The following is a 21198-nucleotide window of genomic DNA, read 5'->3' on the forward strand; positions in this document are numbered from 1 at the left end:
AAATTCTTATCGTGCGTCCTTGATTCAGCTTGAAAAGTAATTCTTACGATTCCTTCCACATGTTCGTATGCGCGAACGAGCACTCAGTATTTGATTTACCTTGATGGCTTGTAATTCCCCGATAGAAGGGCAAGACATGATCTCGGTGAGTTTGATGTTAGGCCAGTCTGGAGGACTTGAGGTCGGATCTTGCCTATGGCTTGAGCACTGAGGTGCTGATTGTGCGAGCAAGTGTTTTGAACCTTTATGTTCGGTATTGTCCCTATTAGTGGGAATCATGGCTGGATAGCTACGTGAGGAGTATGATAGTACTGCGAGATGTATCTATATGACTTGGAAGTGACGAGGAAGGTCTACTAGATGATAGATGAACTATTGAGTGTATGATTTCCATTGTGATAGGATGTGTAGTCCCAAGTTATGGGTGTGTGAAGAATCTTTTTATGTCTCCTATTTGGAGTGAAGTAAATTTCATGTTACAGTATGAGTTTAGACTCAGGAAGATTAAGTGATTGTGTAATGTGTATGAAAGTGGAAGGTATACAAAAAAATATTAACTAAAGGTAAAACTAGTGGGTAATTGGCTTATGAGGGGAATCTATTTGTCATACTAGTTAGATAAGTCTGGGAGCTGAGATCGCTTCTGTAAATGTATTATGACGAAATCGTTGAGTCAAGGAGACCACCTTGAGGGTCGAAAACATTAAAGAAAGAATATGTTCTTACTCGGTTGAATAGCCCAATAATGGAGGATTGAAAGGTATTTTCTATGTGTTATGATTCAAATAGGTGCAATGCATGTCCATGTATCAATTTTGATATTATAATACATGTAATATTGAGATTAATGTTGTTGATATACATTGTGATGCTTTGACAAGTTGTGGACGTGTTGTTAGGATAGTTTTGGTGATTCTCTGGCAGGTGGATAGGCCCAATTACAAAGGAAACTCTGCCGAAATTTTTGAAAATTTTGGGACTTAGTAAAAAAATTTGTCGCCTAAAGAGTGGGCTTAACTGTTGTGTGAGTGAATGCAAAAATTGCAGAAGAGTTAAAATTTCCGATGATTCGTGTTTCCACAAGCTTATGAAGGAGTGAGTTTAATCTCACCATGGTATTACGGCAGCAATAGAGTATATGTGTTGTGATCTATGGCTTCGAGCCAAGTTGGGGAGCTTGCTATTGGTTAGCGGATTGTACGGTTATGTACTATGTTAGTTCCGATTTGATGCATGCTGGTGAATCAGTTCTGGTTGTGCAAATTAGGCCGAGAATGGCACGAGTGAAGGAAATTTTTTGACAAGATATCATGAGCTCGGATGAGCAGGAGATAAGTTTCGATGTTTACGGTAAGTTGGAATTGTCTTCAGCGTCACCTAAGATCGGTGTTTTGTAAAAAGGGTTTTGCGTCCCGGTTAATGACTCTTGATCGCTCTTCAGTGTTAGTGCGATCGATGGTTTAGAGGTACGCTCCAGATATTATTGTGGTAGGTTGTGGGAGTGTGTCCCACGGGAAGATTATATAAGTGTGGCATGTGATCACTTGATTGATTAAAGATGTAAACCAAGTATGAAGTTTGTGATGGTGTCGTTAAATTAAAGATTCATGCCTGGAGGGCACTTGGCATATTGGGTTGTGAACTGGGGAGGATTACCCCTATTATGATGGTTGTTCTTGTGTGTTATGAGAAAAATGGGAGTTATTATGGACCTTTGAAAGGTTATCAGACTAGTTCAGTGTGATCAGAATCGGCTTGAAGTCGATGGATAGATTTAATGTGAATAATGGCTCTAGCCAGATGTGTGCATTTTAGTAACGCGGTCCTCATGGAGGAGTAGTTAAGTTGATGTTTCATTGTCAGATATTTCGCGTAGTGATACATTGCGCCATGTGAGTTGTGAGACGACTTGAGAAATTGCTATGTGTTGAGAATCTGTGTAGGAATGACGTTATATGAGCATCTTGGCTCTTGAAATTCAAATTGTACATCGCACCTCAGTTGTGCTTGAGTTTTGTAGCTTATAACTCTATATGTCCCTCAGAGATATTATTATGCACTTAGCATGCTTACGACCGATACTCGGTATTTTGTTGTAATGAGCAAATTTGGCTCGATGTGCATCTCCTTATGTGAGATCTATATGTGGATCGGGTGGCACACCGCCATGGGTATGTTATCTGGATCGGGTTGCATGCCGCAACAGTGTGATGTTGAGTATAGTTTTCTATATGCTATTTTGTATGCCTTGCTTCCTGTTTTCTAAGGAAAGTCTGTGTTAGTGTGTGAGATTGGTAATTCCTTCCAGAGTTTGTTTTCCTTTTGTACCGCATTCGAATTGGTAGCTTATTGGCATATTGAGGCATCATATGCGACTTTTGATTATGTCTGGGGTGGCTTATTGCCTGAGCAGTTCGTACTGGGTGAGGAGATCATTGAATTTGAGATTAGTGCAATCTGAGTATATGAAGTAAATTAAGGAGCTAAGACCATGATTTTGCTCAAAATGAGGTGATAGTTCTTGCCAGGAGTATAGAACCAACGAATCGTTGTCTCGACAGTGGTCATGAATTTATGCATACCTCATCCGTCATGTCAATATTGTAAGAGTTAGAACAATACCTATGTACATCATGCAGAACATGAGATGTGTAGCGATTTTCTTCTAGGTGATTAGAGAAAAAAGCTTCAGATGATTAGGGCGAATGATCTTCGGATGATTGGGGAAATAGTATTGCTAATTGAAAGTGACTTGACGAGAGTATATGTCTCATAAAAAGGTAATGTTATTAAACTAATGATATTTTGGTAGTATTGCGGCATGTTCTTGTTGGGTCCGCTGATGGTACTGATGAGCTTGAGGTACGACTCTTTCGTTTGAGTCATTTTTCATGACTTGAGTATGTTCAGGCCGTTTCTTATTGGTGCGCGTATTATGAAAGTTGTGACTTAGGCCTGTATTGAGGTGTCATATCACCAGAGTGGTGTGTTGGATTCGAGGTGATCATTGGGGTCATTGATGAATACGAACGGATTTGATTTCAGCATGTTTGATGGGTAAATATCGAGGTTCGGTTTTAAAAAAAAATAAATTATTACTATAATTGCTAGAGGAGAAATGGCCTCATGAATGGTTGATCTGAGCAATGGTTATGATTTATTGTGTGTTTCAATTATCATTGGCAGTATATGAGAGTGTTGGAATGAGACATTGGCTAATAAGAGATTTCTATCGGTATTTGGTTGTTGTGGGCAACTGCTGTGAATGGAAGTTATTGCTGCATTTGTTTGAGTTATTGGTATATCATACAATTGCACCTAAGGTTGCAGGCATGGTCTATTATAGATGGTTCAAACTTATTCTGAATGTAGGTGTGAGGTTCTGATCTTGTGTATGATTCCAAAAAAGGTGAAATGTGGCTCTATGATTTATGGGCTAGACTAGATTGTGTGATCTTAGTTACAACGCGTTATCGGACCCATGTGAGATAGGGTGATGTGGGATCATCCCCGGGTTTATGCTTCATAAGGTCATTCAGCTTTTGGTTGGCTTCTAGGACAACTCTGGGTACGCTCGAGGACGAGCGTTTGTTTAAGTTGGGGAGAATGTGACGACCCGACCCGTCGTCTCATGAGTAACTGTCTCGTTCGTCCCATTTTCTGCTTCCTCATGTTTCATTATCGGTATTGGGTGCATTAGAATTTATTTGGAGCGATTTTGATAAAAAATGAGACATTTAGTCTCTTTTAAGAAGGTTTAAGTTGGAAAAGTCAATCGGACGTTGACTTATGAGTTAGAGGGCTCGGATGTGAATTTCGACGGTTCGGTTAGTTCCGGGAGGTGATTTGTGTCTTAGGAGCAGGACCAGAAGTAATTTTGGAGGTCCGGTGTTGAATTAGGCTTGAATTGGCAAAGTTAGTATTTTGGCGAATTCCGGTTGATAGGTGAGATTTTGATCCGGGTGTCGGAATGAAATTCCGAGAGTTTCTGTAGCTTCATTGTGTCATTTGGGATATGTATGCAAAATTTCAGGTCATTCGGACATCGTTTGGTCGGGTTTTTGATCGAATGTGTGTTTTAGAAGTTTTAAAAGAACTTAGGCTTGAATTCGATATAATTTGATATTTTGGCGTTAATTGAGGTGTTTTGACGATTGGAGCAAGTTTGGATAATGTTTTAAGACATGTTGGTGCTTTTAGTTGAGGTCTCGGGGGCCTCGGGTGTATTTCGAAAGGTTAACGGATCGATTTAGGCACGAAAAAAATAAAGCTGCTGCATTTTTTTACAGCACTGTGAACAGTAGTTATGAACAGTGCCCATGAACAGTACCCGTGAAGAGTACCCCGTAACAGTATCCTTGAGAGCTTTTGGACGAGGATTGAAGGGAGTTTCAACTAAGATCGATTGGAGGTAAGTTTTATGAGTTAAATACATGATTTTATTGAAGAATCATCCTAGAAATCCATGAAAACATAGCCAAATTATAAGAAATTAGGGCTTGAGATTGAAATTCTAAATTTGGGATTTGAGGGGTCAAATGGACTCCGATTCTTGTGAATTTGGTATGTATAGACTCGTGTCGAGATAAGGAACATTTTGATGTAAAAATTTCTGGATTTCAAGACGTGGGCCCGGGGCTCGGGTTTTGCAAATTTCGTGATTTTTGATGTTTTTCGAGTCTTTTCGATTGAGTTATATTCCCTTAGCCTATTGTGATGTATTCGTTGTGGTTTTGGCCAGATTCGACGCGCGAGGAGGTCGATACGAAAGGAAAGGGCATCGCGGAGTAGTATTTGGCCGGCTAGAGGTGAGTAATAGATGTAAATGCTATTCTGAGGGTTTGAAACCCCAGACTTTCACATCGTAACGCTATATTGAGGCGTGACACGCACTCCATGACGAGTGCATGGTCGGTTAGTATTGGGGATCGTGACTTGGTCCATCCCGCGTGATATTTATACTATACTAGTGATTGATACACATACTTTATTGATATTTACTTGGTTGGATGCCATGTTTGGGACCTTGTGCCGACTTGTAGAATCCTTCGGGGATTGATATTACTGCTTTAGCATGATTTGCATATCATTTGGTTTCAGTCCAAGATTTTAAATACTGTTTTGCAAACTCAGCCATATTTCTAAGTTTTGAAAACTCAAATGATATTTTAAATGTTATTTCGGGCTGAGAACTATTATTTTTAGAAATGCCCATGGGGCTTATGATGTTTTCTGGACTGATTATGGGTGGCTCGGGTTGCGCGCCACAGCAGTGACTTAAAACAGTGGTAACAATGGCACTGTGTGATGTGACTTGAAACATTATGGGTGGCTCGGGCTGCGCGCCGCAGCAGGAACTTGAAACAATGGTAACAATGACACTATATGATGTAAATGGGTCAGGTAACAATGACTGACCAGGATTTGATTGATGCCACGAGATGACTTGATATTGCGCTTGGGCTGTAGGAGCCCCTCCGGAGTCTGTACACACCCCCAGTGAGCGCCGTCGACGTTAAATGATTATGGGTGGATCGGGCTGCGCGCAGTGGGTACTGGAATGTACCATCATATGCATTGCATTACATTCATGCATTTGTATTTTTAATTGTTGCTCAGCTGTTCAGTTCCATACATTGCTGTATATTTGGATTATAGCTTACTTTGTGTATTTACTGTGTTTTTCTATCTTCGGACTGTATTTATTTTTATTACTCACTGGGTCGGAGTACTCACTTTACTCTCTGCACCTCGTGTGCAGATGCAGGTATTTGTTACCCGGTAGCGGATTTTGAGCTGATTGAAGATTTGCTATCATAGCTGAGCCAGGTGACCGCCAGCGTCCGCGGCACCAGATTTTATACCATTTGACTTTTAAATTCCATACTGTATACTACTGGTCTTGTAAATGTATTTAGACTCCTTTAGATGCTCGTGACTTGTGACACCCCGGTTAGGGCTGAGTTGAGTTGGATTTCCGTATTTTATCTATACTTTCCGCTATTGAATATTATTAAACCATGTTTATACTATAATTGTGTTAATTAATTGTCTTAAAAGGATGAATTGGGTTGAATGACTGGCCTTGTCTTCATGAGAGGCGCCATCACGACCAGGTTCTGGAATTGGGTCGTGACAATCAATACCTAAAAGAACCCGTCCCTGTGTTACGAGCGCTTCATATTCTTATATATATATATATATATATATATATATATATATATATACTATATTATACTATATATATCGAATATACCTTGATATATAATACACTTAGTATATATACTATACTATACTATACTATGCACTAAGTATTAGTGCATTAGCTAATATTATATCGAATATAGCTATATATAGCTATATATATATATATACATATATTAATTGATATAAGTCGAGACGTTTTCATTTATTGTTAATATATATACATGCATATGAGTAGGTTATAAGTCGATGAATCAATTTACAAGTGTATCAATACCTAAAAGAACCCGTTCTTCTGTTCCGAGCGCTTCATGTTCTTATATATACATACCTAATATTATATCGAATATAGCTTATATATATATATATTAATTGATATAAGTCGAAACGTTTTAATACCTAAAAGAACCCGTCCCTGTATATATTGGAGTATATAGTGTATACATATATATATAGTATATCAAATATAGTTTATATATCTTAAGTTGTATACATAGTATATATATACTATACTATACTATACTATACTATACTATACTATACTATACTATACTATACTATACTATGCACTAAGTATTAGTGCATTAGCTAATATTATATCGTATATAGCTTATATATATATATACACAATAAATTAAAACGTCTCGACTTGTATCAATTAATATATATATATATATATATATAGCTTATATACTATATACTATATTATACTATATATATCGAATATACCTTGATATATAATACACTTAGTATATATACTATACTATACTATACTATACTATACTATACTATACTATACTATACTATACTATACTATACTATACTATACTATACTATACTATGCACTAAGTATTAGTGCATTAGCTAATATTATATCGTATATAGCTTATATATATATACACACATACATACATACATACATATATTAATTGATATAAGTCGATACATATATTAATTGATATAAGTCGAGACATTTTAATTTATTGTTAATATATATATAGGTTATAAGTCGATGAATCAAATTACAAGTGTATCAATACCTAAAAGAACCTGTCCCTGTGTTCCGAGCGTTTCATGTTCTTATATATATATATATATATATATAGACACACGCACGCTTCGTAGTACTGCTTAACTGCATATATAGCATGTTAGAGTATATTTTAGTCTATTCATCCTTTGTATTACAAAAGTGTTAGCAGGTTACATTTATATTATTTAGATAGTAAATACAAAAGTGATTTTTAATTTTGACCATTGTTGACCTGAACCAACTTTGGTCGCTAAATATACATAAATTTAAATTAGCGACCAAAGTTGGTCGCTAAATTTAAATCAAATTTATTTATATTTTATATAATATTTAAAATAATAATATAATTGTTAAACGTTAGAACTCGATCCCAGATTAGCGACCAAAGTTGGTCTCTATTTTCGTAAGCGACCAACTTTGGTCGCTAAATTTGAATTATATTTTTTTATATTTTATAAATTTTTTTAAATAAAAATATAATTATTAAAATTTTATAATTGGGTCCCATTTTAGCGACCAAAGTTGGTCGCTATCTGCTTACCCCTTAATTAGCGACCAACTTTGGTCGCTAATTTAAGTTATATTTATTTATATTTTATAATTTTTTTAAAATAATATTATAATTATTATAATTATATAAGTGGGTCCCCCTATAGCGACCAACGTTGGTCGCTAATCTCAGTATACCTTTGACCAAGCAAGTCTGACCAGTCCGGTCAATATTTTGACAAAATTAGCGATATATCAAATAATTATTTTATTATTTTCGCCAATTTAGCGACCAACTTTGCTTGCTAAAGTTTGGTCGCTTTTTTTCGGAATTCTAATAGTGTATACTAAGAATTGTGGTTAAATAAAATGACATGTATCATTTATTTATAGATTGAGTATAAACACCCCGTACGAATAAGTATTTACCATCAATGAGAGAATTGAATTTCTTGCCTCTTTTGGCTCCATAGGAAAAAAGTCAATACAAAGTTAACAAGTGGATTTCTTGCTCAATAGTCAATACTACCTCAACTTTTCTTGGTCAATGTATACATAATAAGAAGGAAAAAAAAGGATCACCGATTAGCCCCAGATGTTTCCTAGGAAATTTTTCTATTTGCAATATTTGATAAGTAAATTATATTTGATCAATTTTTCTAAAAAAAATACTTTTGAATATCAAATTACGAAAAAACAGTAAATATCTAATTTAAAACTAGTATTATTTGTAAATGAGATTTAAATTTATAAAATAAAATATATTAAATTTTTTAATCAATATAAAATATAATTATTCAATATAGTGTTATTTATTGATGATTCAAACATATTAATATACATTATTTTGTATAAATAAAAAATCTACTCCATAAATCCTAATATAAAAGAAGAGACCTATTTATAATAGAGAGACTATTTCAAAGAAGAATGAGAGAAGAATAAAAAACGATAATAAAAGAATTAAGAAATGCATGGTAGAAACAAAAAATAAAAAGCAAAAAGTTAAAATAATAAGGAACAATTTGAGAAATATAAAATTTTTGCTAAGGATATCTTTATCGTAAAAAAATAAATCTGGTTCTTAGAAGAAGTTAAAATCTGTAGCTTTTTCCATTAAAAACTGCTTGTGCTGATGCTCTAAAGTTCCTTCCAAATCTATCAGAAAATAGTCAACTCTCCGCTCTTTCTGTTTCTTTATTCGTTTCTTTTGTGTAATGAATTTGTTCCAACTCCAACTTTGTAATTACAATTGGAGTACTATTTTGTACATTCAAGGAAACATTGATTTTTTTTTTTTGCCAGAGGAGGATGCTTATCTTACACTTGGGATAACTTTCTAAAAATACACCGTTAACTTCATAGTACGTGTTTACCCTAAAAATTGAGTAACAATTAAACTTATAATGTGATTTTAAGAATACGTAATTTCACTTAATACCAATTGATTAATTTAGAGATAAGTGATGAGAATTGACAAGAATATAAAACAAACCGATGCTTGGATAGTACCTTCGAGCGGATGAACCCTCGAGAGTAGTAAAGTAAGAACAGTTTAAGAACAACAAGTTGATGAACAATAGGCAAATATTATATTGCCTTGATCTGTATGAATGTAAGGTGTCTACAAATGATGGAGATCCCCCTTTATATACTAGAGGAATCCTAATTATAGTACAATTCTAATTACGAAAGTAAATCTCATGATTGGTACAAATAACCGCCCTTGATTTGATCTGTTCTGAGATTTCCGCCGTGATCTCTGACCGGTTACAGATATTTCGTCTTTTCGTTATTGCACTTTACTCGAAGTCAGTCATACTTAGTCTCGATTGCTGCTTGCCTCGATCTCTACGGACACTTCGATCTTTAGACTCGATGCCTCGTCTTCGAGATCGGGTCTGATTCATTACGAGGCTACCCCCGATGCAACTACCTTGTCTCGATCAAATAATAAAATTGGGTAGGCCCAATTTTGACCATATACAAATAGTTCCCTTGTTTCTTGGAGTGTAACGAGAAGAAACGAACTGAGCCTTCGAATTAGTACCACGACCAATTATGACATCACCCTCGTGACGTAAGTGACGCAGGCGACCGAAGCGTCCTGCCTGCACAGTTCTCAAGATCGTTAATTAATGCCAGTTGATGGTCGGCCATTAATGTTTTCTAACCGTCATATCAAATATTATAAATAGACCATCTTCACAATTTTCTCAAGTTTTACTTCCAAAATTTCCCCTAATCTTCAAAAACTCTTTTACTCCTTCAAGCTTATCAATTCTGCATGTTCTTCAAATCCTGTTTGCCAATCTTCCTTAAAACAACAAGTTTCATCTCCATCTTTCTTTGAACTCATATAACAATGACGATAACATCAAAAACCGTTCCTCAAAAGGAAAAAGCCTCTTCATCGCGGCCGGTCGGTGATAAAACGCCGGTGGAACCACGCATCGAAAAGTGCATTCCCGGGATATACGACCTCACTTCTGATTTTAAAGTTGAAAAACCCTCGTCGGTCCCTGGCCGTTGTGAACCAATGTCGAGATACATATGCTCGATAACCGAGGGCGATCTTGAGCAGGTGAAAAAAGATTGCCATTGGGAAAACAAAGAGGTGGTGATTCCTACCCCCCTGAGGAGGATATTACCACTCATGTGAAAGGATTTTTAAGTGTTTATACTTGCCCTTTCACGTTGGGTCCCATCCATCCCGTTATTATTGACTTCTGCCGCCAATACCACATAATCGTAGGCCAAATCCACCCCTCTTTTTGGTGCATCGTTATTTTGCTCCGATTCTTCATGAGCAAGGTCTAAGGGATGCCATTTACCCTCAACTACATCATTAGATTGTATATCCCCCGTCTCTATCGAGGAGGGTTAATAAGGCTCTAGTGCCGAGCCACAAAGGTGATGTTCTCGAGCATAGACGAGGACAAGGATCAGGAATGGATGAGCCGGTTTGTAAGAGTGAGGACCTCTGATATAATCCCGGACAAGAAGATGCCATTCCCCGAGGAATGGAACATGAAGCATAAGTACAAACTCATCAACATATTATGTTGATTGCTTTGTTTCTTTTATCTTCCCTCACCCACATCTTTTCTCATTCGTGTCTTTTCTTATGATGTAGTGATTTCTTGGGTGCTCGGTGCAATCCCGAACCTCGAAAGTTAGGTTCGGAAGCTGGCTTCGACTTCTACATATGCTGAGCTCTCGTGGCACGATTTAGCAAAGGGCCGATGGGAGGCCAAGAATCATGGTAAGCTTATCTCATACGCTTTTCATGCTCTTCTCTAAAACGTTTCTTTTCATTTGTACTCGATTTCCTTTTATGCAGGTCTCAGGGATGTTGCTGAAATGAGGCCTCCCTCGCCTGGGGAAGAGGAGGCCCCGCAATCGGCTAAGGATAAGAAGAGGAGAAGGGTCTCGCCTTCAGATACCCCAAAGCCTAAGAAGAGCAAGGCTCGTAAGTCGAAGAATGACTCCGCCGCTCTATCTACTGAGGTAGCCCAAAAACTACGAGATAAAGAAGAGGACGGAGAGGATGTTGTCTGTGAGCTGGTGGCTCGAAAGAGGGGAAGCATCGAAGCTTCAAAAACAGCTGAGCCGGTGATGGTCTAGGAGGCTCATCTTCGGACCGAGGAGATATTGGAGGTTGGTCCAAGCAAAGTCCCGGAGTCATCGGGGGCTGAAGATATCTCCCACCGTGACGAACAGCCGGCGATCATGCCTGCCCGCGGTGACGAACAATCGGCGGGTGTGCTTAACGGGTCCGATTTCGAGGCCCTCCGGAAAGGAGAGAGTTACTTAAGTGTCTTGCTTGGGGCAATCCATATTGATGATTTTCCGCCCCTCCCCACATTTTCTGAAGGGCAATTTCGGGAGGCCTAGTCTATGGAGACCCCCGATGTGGGAACGACCCACGAAGGGGATGACTTATTCAGTGGCTGCTTCACGGGGGTCGATGATATTTCCGACCTCGATGCATCGATCATTTTTGATAAGGCTCAGCGACTCCTGAACCAGGTAGATTTCAGCCCCCGTTATTAGGTTTACGTTTGCTTTTATTTCCTTTTGTCTGATTTCCTTCCTTTCTCCATAGGTGTAACACTTCATCGAGAAGCATTTTCCAAATCCCGAGCTGAGCTGAACCGGCGTGAGGGTTATCTCAAAAGGCTTATGGAGGAGAGAGACGCCCTCAAACTTCTCTATATGCAAAAAGAAGAGGAGATCAGGTACCTCCGAGCTGAATTGGCAACAACTCATAAAGAGCAAACCGATCTCATTGAGCAGGTAATGTAAATTTTTGGGAGCTTGACATATCAATTTGATATTGGCGACTAACACTTAGATCCTACAGTTTCAGCAGAAGGCTGAAAATATTGAGAAGCTTCGCGAGGAGGCTGAGATGAAAGAGGCAAAGACTTTAGGGTGGAAGCAGAACATGTACCGCCTCGCCTCGGAGAAAGATACGGCTCTAGCCCAGATATCTTTGATTGAGCATCAACTCCAAAGCGTGAAGGAGGAGAGCTTGTCCCGAGCCAAGAAAATTGAGGAGCTCGAGGCTTGGTGTGCCGCTGAGCTTGCAAAGGCCATATCTGAGTAAGGAAAAGTAAAGGCGGAGGCAGTCGTTGTCGTTTACCGAGTCGATGCTGAAGCCGCTAACGCTCGAGCAAAGGAAATTTCCGATGTTGATACATTTCCGAGCATGCTGTATACGGTCAAAATTGAGGAGCTTGATATTTTAAAGTCTTAAAACAGGCTATAGGTCCGAGCCCGGGAGACTCGAAGTGGAGATCGGATCCGATTGAGGGATACCCTCCTTGAGGAAGCTAATCGAAGGCCTGACACGATCTATATCGAGGGCATCACAATCTCTAAGTCAATCGAGAAAGAGCGGGAATTTCTCAGGAACACGTGGACCAGGGCATTAATTAAAGGATAGGGTTTGTACGAAATAGTACAGATCCGTATTAGTCCGTTATACACCTGTACCAATAGAATCCTTTACTTTTGGGAGAAATGTACTATATTGGGGTTTTCCCCTCCTATATAAAGGGGACCCCAATCATTTTGTAAGGCATCAGATTATTCACAATAATAGAACATTCTTATTCTTTTCTTGTCTAACGTGCTCAACATTTACTCTTCAGCTTTATTGCCTTTACTTTATTGTTCATACGTTTTTGGTCTTATCTGACCTCGAGGTCCCTGGATAGACGAACTCGAGGCACCTACTGTTTCAGCTACATTGACTTGGTTCATTATTTCTTCTTACTTAAGCTCAATATTACTTGTTTAATTACTAGTATTAGAATATATCGCGTATCTTTAAAACCACAAATTATCTTTAATTATTTCTCATATTTTTCGGGGTAAAAAGTTTGGCGCCCACCGTGGGGCTAAAGATAATAGTGATTATTTTAGTTTTAGTTTTCTGATAACACACATTATTCTTCACACTTTTTCTTGTCAAAGATTTTTTGATTTCAAGCCAAAATATGTCTAGCACACAAAATGCACCTACTCATGACAGTGTGGGACTTGGAGAAAACAACGACATAGGGCTTGGTGTACCACCTGTAAACCCTGAAGGAGTGCCAAACATGGAGTCAGTTGACATCAGATCCCATAACGCTCTAAACACAGAAGCAGGCGAAAACCTCATAAGGAATGGATGCAGGGAAGCCCAGGCTGGAGGCCAGGAAACACGAGGACCGGAAGAAGGAGGAGTCAGCCTCCAGGTGATATTTGAGATGCTGCAAGCTCATTAAGTCACCATTGCTCAACTTCAGAGTTAGAACAGGACTCCTAACACCGCCAAACCAGTAAACACGCAACACGAACCTGTGCTTGAAAGGCCTAATGAAAGCGGCACGAGAGCTGACCCCATAATCATAAAAATGCTTAAGGAACTGACTAAAAGAATCGAGTCAAGAGAAAAGAGGATAGAAGACAACGATAAAAAGGTGGAAACTTACAACTCCCAGGTGGACCAAATACTGGGAGCACCTCCAGTTTTGAAGGGATTAGATGCCAAAAAATTCATACAGAAACCTTTCCTCTCGAGTGCGGCTCTGATGTCCATTCCCAAGAAGTTTCGCATGCCCGATATACCAAAGTACAATAGGACAACGGACCCCAACGAACATATTACTTCCTCAGTATTATTGAAAAAGATTGGAGAAACGCTGTCACAAGGAGCTATGATCTGGTATCACAATTTGGCTCCTAACTCCATTGATTTATTTGCTATGTTAGCGGATGCCTTCATAAAAGCTCACGCTAGGGCCAAAAAGGTGGCCACAAGAAAATCGGACATATTCAAGATAAGGCAGAGGGATGATGAAATGCTAAGGGAGTTCGTGTCCCGGTTTCAGATGGAAAGGATGGAATTACCCCCGGTCTCCGATGTTTGGGCAGTTCAGACCTTCATGCAAGGTTTGAATGAAAGAAGCTCGATAGCATCTCGACAGCTAAAGTAGAACTTGATCGAGTATCCAGCTGTGACATGGTCGGATGTGGACAATTGGTATCAATCAAAAATTAGGGTCGAGGATGACCAGTTAGGAGCCCCCTTGGGCTCAGTTCACCCAAATAGGTTTGCAGCCAAACCCCCGAGGGATACAGACTGAGGATCAAGATTCAAAAAGGAACGATATCGACCATATGATTTGAGAATCGACCGTCCAAGTCACAATACCTCTCGGGGATATCGAAGAAGTGACCAAGGTTCAGGTTCTCGGGGGCTCATGAGCAAGAACGAGTTCGATAAGCACGTCTACCTCGCCGAAGCCCCCCGATTATCAGAATACAATTTCAGCGTAGATGCATTAGGGATTATCTCGGCTATTGGGAGAATAAAAAAATACCAAGTGGCCCAGGCCAATACGGACTAGCCCCTCCCAAAGGAACCGAACTTGATGTGCAAGTATCATGGCACGCATGGTCATAGAACGGAGGACTGCAAGCGGCTAAGGGAGGAAGTGGATAGGTTATTTGATGAGGGCCAGCTTCGAGAATTCCTAAGTGACCGGGCTAAGAATCACTCCAGGGAGAGTGAAACAGGCAGGAAGAGTGAAGTAGAAGAACCCCAACATGTCATTCACATGATCATTGACGGAGTCGACGTCCCATAGGGACCAATATTCAAACGCACCAAAGTATCCATCATAAGGGAAAAATGGACTCAGGATTACTTGCCCGAGGACACCCTGACATTTAGCGAGGAAGACATCGAGGCTTTATCTCAACCTCACAATGATGCACTGGTAATTTCTGTCCTTTTAAATAAATTTCAAGTTAAACGTGTTCTCGTGGATCCAGGTAGTTTGGTGAATATAATCAGGTCCAGGGTCGTGGAGCAGCTCAGGCTGCTCGATCAAATCATACCGGCATCTCAGGTCTTAAATGGCTTTAACATGGCAAGTGAAACGACGAAGGGAGAAATCATCCTCCTAGTCAACGTGGCCGAAACCATTCAAGACACCAAATTTCATGTCATCAAAGGTGACATGAGATACAATGCTTTGCTCGGAAGGCCTTGGATCCATAGCATGAGGGCGGTACCATCGACTCTCCACCAAATAATGAAGTTCCCAACGAAGGATGGCATGAAAATAGTATATGAAGAGCACCATGCGGCTAAGGAAATGTTTGCAGTACATGACTCAATACCAATGTCAGCTCCATCCACGTCGAAGAAGTCAAAGGACAAGCAGGTGACCAAATAGCAATCACAGGCTCACAGCTCGTGCCCTCGGTTGAGCCCGAGGGACAAATTTCCGATGAACAAATGGCCGAGAGTGAAGGAGAAGATTTCCTCACCCCTCGAACTTTCGTTGCTCTCGAAGAATCAGATGCAAAGAAGTCCACGATCGAAGAACTCGAACAGGTCATATTGATCGAGCATCTTCCGGAACAAAAGGTATATCTGGGGACAAGGTTAACCCCCGAACTCAGGAAAAACTCATTCAATTTCTCATCGATAATATTGATTGCTTTGCTTGGTCCCATTTAGATATGACCGTAATTCCACCAAAGATAACTACCCACCGACTAAGTGTCGATCCCAGGTTTATACCGGTGAAGCAGAAGAGGGGACCTCAATCTAAGGTAAAACATGCATTTATAAAGGAAGAGGTAACCAAACTTCTCAAAATAGGATCCATTAGGGAAGTAAAATACCCCGAATGGCTAGCTAACATAGTGGTAGTCCCTAAAAAAGGGAATAAACTAAGAATATGTGTAGAGTACAAAGACCTGAACAAAGCATGCCCTAAATATTCTTTCCCATTGCCCAACATCGATCGTTTGATCGATGCTATGGTTGGCCACAAGATTCTTACCTTTCTCGACGCCTACTCTGGGTATAATTAGATTTAACTAAACCTGGAGAACCGGGAAAAGACCTCGTTCATCAGGAAGCTTGGTACATACTACTATAATGTAATGCCCTTCGGGCTAAAGGACGCAGGGGCCACATATCAACAATTAGTTAATAGGATGTTCACGCATCAAATAGGCAAATCCATGGAAGTTTACATTGATGATATGCTAGTTAAGTCCCTGCATGCAGAGGACCATTTGACCCATTTGCAGGTAACATTCGACATCCTCAAAAAATATAACATGAAGCTCAACCCCGAGAAATGCACTTTTGGAGTCGGCTCGGGAAAGTTCTTGGGCTTCATGGTGTCGAACATGGGCATCGAAATCAATCCTGATAAAATCAAAGCCATCGAGGAAATCACTATGGTGAACAATGTGAAAGTCGTGCAATGGCTGACCGGACGGATAACTACCCTGGGTCGATTCATCTCGAGATTATTAGATCGGGGCCATCATTTCTTCTCCCTGCTTAAAAAGAAGAACAACTTCGCATGGACCTCGGAGTACCAGCAAGCCCTGGAAGAATTAAAACGGTATCTCTCGAGCCCTCCTTTGCTCCATACTCCGAAGGAGGGTGAGACACTCTACTTGTATCTGTCAGTATCAGAGGTAACGGTAAGTGGCGTGTTGGTTCTAAAAGAGCAAGGTACGCAATTTCCTATTTATTACGTGAGTCGGACCTTAGGGGATGCTGAAATCAGGTATCCACATTTGAAAAAATTAGATCTTGCATTAATAAGCGCATCTAGGAAATTAAAACCATATTTTCAATACCATCCTATATGTGTACTAACTACATATCCACTTCGAAATGTCTTGCATAAGCCCGAATTATCGGGAAGATTGTCCAAGTGGGCTATCGAACTTGGAGGATATGATATCAAATATTAACCTCGGATGACCATTAAGTCTCAAATTTTGTAGACTTCGTGGTCGACTTCTTACCTGCCCTCGTACCCGAAGTAGAAAAGGAACTCTTGCTAAAAACGGGTACGTCGGTAGGGGTTGGAACCCTCTTCACGGACGGTGCCTCGAATGTGAAAGGGTCCGGGCTTAGCATCGTTTTGAAATCGCCTACGGCAGTGTTCTTAAGCAATCTATCAAAACTTCTAAATTGACTAACAATGAGGCTGAGTATGAAGCCATGATCACAGGTCTTGAACTAGCCAGAGGCCTTGGAGCCGAGGTCATCGAGGCATAGTGTGATTCCCTTTGGTGGTAAACTATGTAAACGAAAGCTTCGAGGTTTGAGACGATCGAATGCAGAGATACTTGGACAAACTTCAAATAATGCTACACCGCTTCAAGGAATGGACATTGGATCATGTACCTAGAGAACAAAACAGCGAGGTCGACGTACTAGCAAACTTGGGATCATCGGTCGAAGAAGATGATATCATCCCGGAGGCTGTCATCCAGTTGTCAAAGTCAATAATCGAAGAAGGCCATGCAGAGATTAACTCGACAAGCTTGACATGGGATTGGATGAACAAGTACATCTATTATTTAAGGCATGAGAATCTCCCCTCTGACCCAAATAAGTCAAGAACACTCCGAGCTAAAGTGGCTCGATTCTCGCTCGATAAAAAGGAACATTATACAGAAGGACCTTCAATGGACTGCTGGCAGTGTGCTTGGGACCCGGGGATACAGATTATGTACTACGGGAAGTACATAAGGGCTCATGTGGGAACCATTCTGGTGCAGACTCTCTGGTTCGTAAGGTGATCAGAGCAGGATATTATTGGGACAACATGGAAAAAGATACCAAGGAGTTCGTTCGGAAGTGTGATAAATGCGAGTGATTTGCAACAATAATTCATCAACCCGGTGAACAACTCCACTCGGTCCTATCCCCGTGGCCATTCATGAAATGGGGGATGGACATCGTCGGCCCCCTACTAATGGCGCCAGGTAAAGCTAGATTCATTTTGTTTATGACTGACTATTTCTCAAAATGGGTTGAAGCACAGGCCTTCAAGAAGGTAAGAGAGAAAGAAGTCATCGATTTCATATGGGACCACGTCATATGCCGGTTCGGGATACTCGCCGAAATAACATGTGACAATGGAAAACAGTTCATCGGCAGTAGAGTGACAAGATTCCTTGAGGACCATAAAATCAAAAGGATCCTATTGGCACCTTACCACCCAAGTGCAAATGGACATGCCGAGTCCACTAACAAAACCATTATCTAAACTTGAAGAAAAGTCTAGATGATGCAAATGGGAAATGGAGAGAGGTGTTTCCCGAGGTATTATAGGCATACCGAACAACATCGAAGTCAAGTACAGGGGAGACCCCGTTTTCTTTGGTATATGGATTTAAATCTTTAATCCCAGTCAAAGTCGGGGCGCCTAGCGCAAGGTTTCAGCATGCCTCTAAAGGCTCAAATCACGAAGCAATGACCACTTCTCTCGAGCTACTAGATGAAAAACGTGAGACTGCATTAATACGAATGGCCGCGCAAAAACAAAGAATTGAATGGTATTACAACAGAAGGACAAACCTTCGATATTTCAAAGTCGGGGAGTTAGTACTGAGGAAAGTCAATCTTAACACTCGAGACCCAAACCAAGGGAAGCTAGGTCCCAATTGGGAAGGACCGACCGTGTCCTCGGAGTCATAGGGAAAGGATCCTACAAACTCAGCACAGTGGAAGGCGAGCAACTACCAAATAATTGGAATATATAAATGCTCCAGCGATATTACTGCTAAGCTCTAAGACCTTGGGTTTGAAATCATGCGTTGCACTCTTTTTCCTTTAGATCAGGTTTTATCCCAAATGGGTTTTACCGGCAAGGTTTTTAACAAGGCAACACCTATATGCTACCCAAGGGCCACTCAACGAGTATTCAAGGCTTCTTTTCAATCAACCTTGAATACTGGGGGGCATCACCCTTGGAGGTTATAGCTCTAGGAAAGACATTTCGCGCCTAAGAAGGCCTCGACAGGAGAACTCTTTAATGGGCCAAACGGTCAAATGAACCGTGTCCATATAGAATAATTGAGCCCCAATGGCAAAGTGTGTACACATGTATTAACTATTTAAAGAAGCATTCTAGTTATATCAAAAAACACTTTATATCTCATATGAGCTCTATACTTACAATCCTACGAGAAGTGGCTCAAGGGCCAAAACACCCTGAAATACCCGGGGACTGTCACTGACAGACAACACATTCGAGTCATCAAAAGCTCGGACTCATAAGACCTCAAAGAGGCACCTCCCTCGAAACAAAGGCCAAGGCCACTATACTCGGGGACTAACTCTTCGAACAAGTTTGAAGAGTTATTGGGAAACAAGTCCAAGTGACATACCCGAAGGCTACGACCATATTAAAGTCTACGGTCACATAAATACTATGGCCAAAATAATGTGATTCGGAGACGTCCAATTTTCACTATAAAACTAAAGGCCTTCAAACATTGAAAAACCGGTTAAATCAGGCTACCCCCAGCAAAAGCAAAATATAAGGGGCCTCAAAAAATTCGTCCCCCGCAAAATCTAAGGGCTTCGATGAATCAGCCCTCGAACAATCTAAGGGCTTCGATAACACCAGCCTTTGGAAAAACCTTTAAGAGGCATTCGATTATGTCCACACAAACAAAATAACTAATAAGGTTCCGATACGTCGAGTCTTCGAAAAACCCAACAGGTACAAAATACATACTAAGGAATAACTAAAATTTCATTAAGTCTTTTAGCCAAACTGAGGGAAAACTATATAGCCATTTTTAGAGGCTGAAACGATCCAATTTAAAGAGCCTAAGGACCAATCTAAAAGAGCCTAAGGGCTAACCTAAAAGAGCGTAAGGGCCAACCTAAAAAAGAGCCTAAGGGCCAACCTAAAAAAGCCTAAGGGCCAACCAAAAAAAGAGCCTAAGTTCCAGCTTAAAAGGAAAGAAAGCCTATGGGAATCTGAGACCCCGATCTCATTTAACTCAGACCTAAAGGCCCTGAGCTCGCAGTAGTTTGACTTTAAGTTTGGCTCAGGGATCATCTAAAACCCTAAGGGGTATGACTTCGGGCAATAAAAGCCTAAGGGATTATTGCGAGTCCAAACCAATACTCGAACTTAACAAGTGAATCATCGGAAATTCTTATGAACAAAATAAAAAGTCTGCACAAATCAAGAACAGAGCAAAAGGCTACTTTATATTCATCCGGGAAGTTTACAGAGCATATTACAACAAAGGAACCTTATACAAAATAGAACCTAATCTATTTTCGGGGCCATGTCCCCGGGAGTGTCGTCTTCATCCTCGACAACTTTATCTTCTGGAGCCTCTTCCCATTGAGAAGCATCTTCTTCACTTTCCTCATCCCCGGAGCCACTCACCACGTCCTCATCATCAGAGGAGACAAAAAACTAGCATCGGTTTCCCATGCTTGTGCTTCGGCTATCTCTTAGGCAAGGTCAAATCCTCGAGCACGGACTTTCTCGAGAGTCTCCCTCCGGGCTTGACACTTAGCCAATTCACTGCTCCATTTTTCCCGGTTGGAGGCCATCCTTAACTCAGCTTGAACGACCGCGGCTTCTCTCTGGTATATGGCGATGGATTTATCGGCATCAGTCTTCATCTTCTCAGCTTCGGCCTTAATTTGTACAACCTCAGCCTTAGCCTGTGCAGCTTCAGTTCGGGCTTTAACAAGTTCGGCCTCCAACCCTTCAATTTTTCTAGCCTGAGCTAGGCCCTTCGCTTCAACATCTCGGAGCATAGCCTCAGCCAAGGCCAGTTGGCCACAATATCTTTCTTATCAGTAGCAAGTTGATCCATATTCCTCTTCCACTGATGGCAATCAGCCCAAACCTGATCCACTTCGCCCCGGAGCTACCCAATCATGTACAACTTTTGCTGTAACTGAGACATCAAAGTATTAGCCTCCGAAGCAGGGCCAAGAATGCTAAACTCTTTTAAAATCAAAGTTACCTACTTGTCCAGCTCAGAATCGCTTTTTTGACCTTTAGCCAAAGAAATTCAGAGGTCCTTAAGCTCCTCTTCCTTCTGATTACAAAGGAGCCTCAAAGACTTCTCTTCGCATGAGTCTCTCTTGAGCTCGACCTCATATT

This window comes from Nicotiana tabacum, chromosome 3 (assembly GCF_000715075.1).
Source record: "Nicotiana tabacum cultivar K326 chromosome 3, ASM71507v2, whole genome shotgun sequence".
Lineage (NCBI taxonomy): Eukaryota > Viridiplantae > Streptophyta > Magnoliopsida > Solanales > Solanaceae > Nicotiana > Nicotiana tabacum.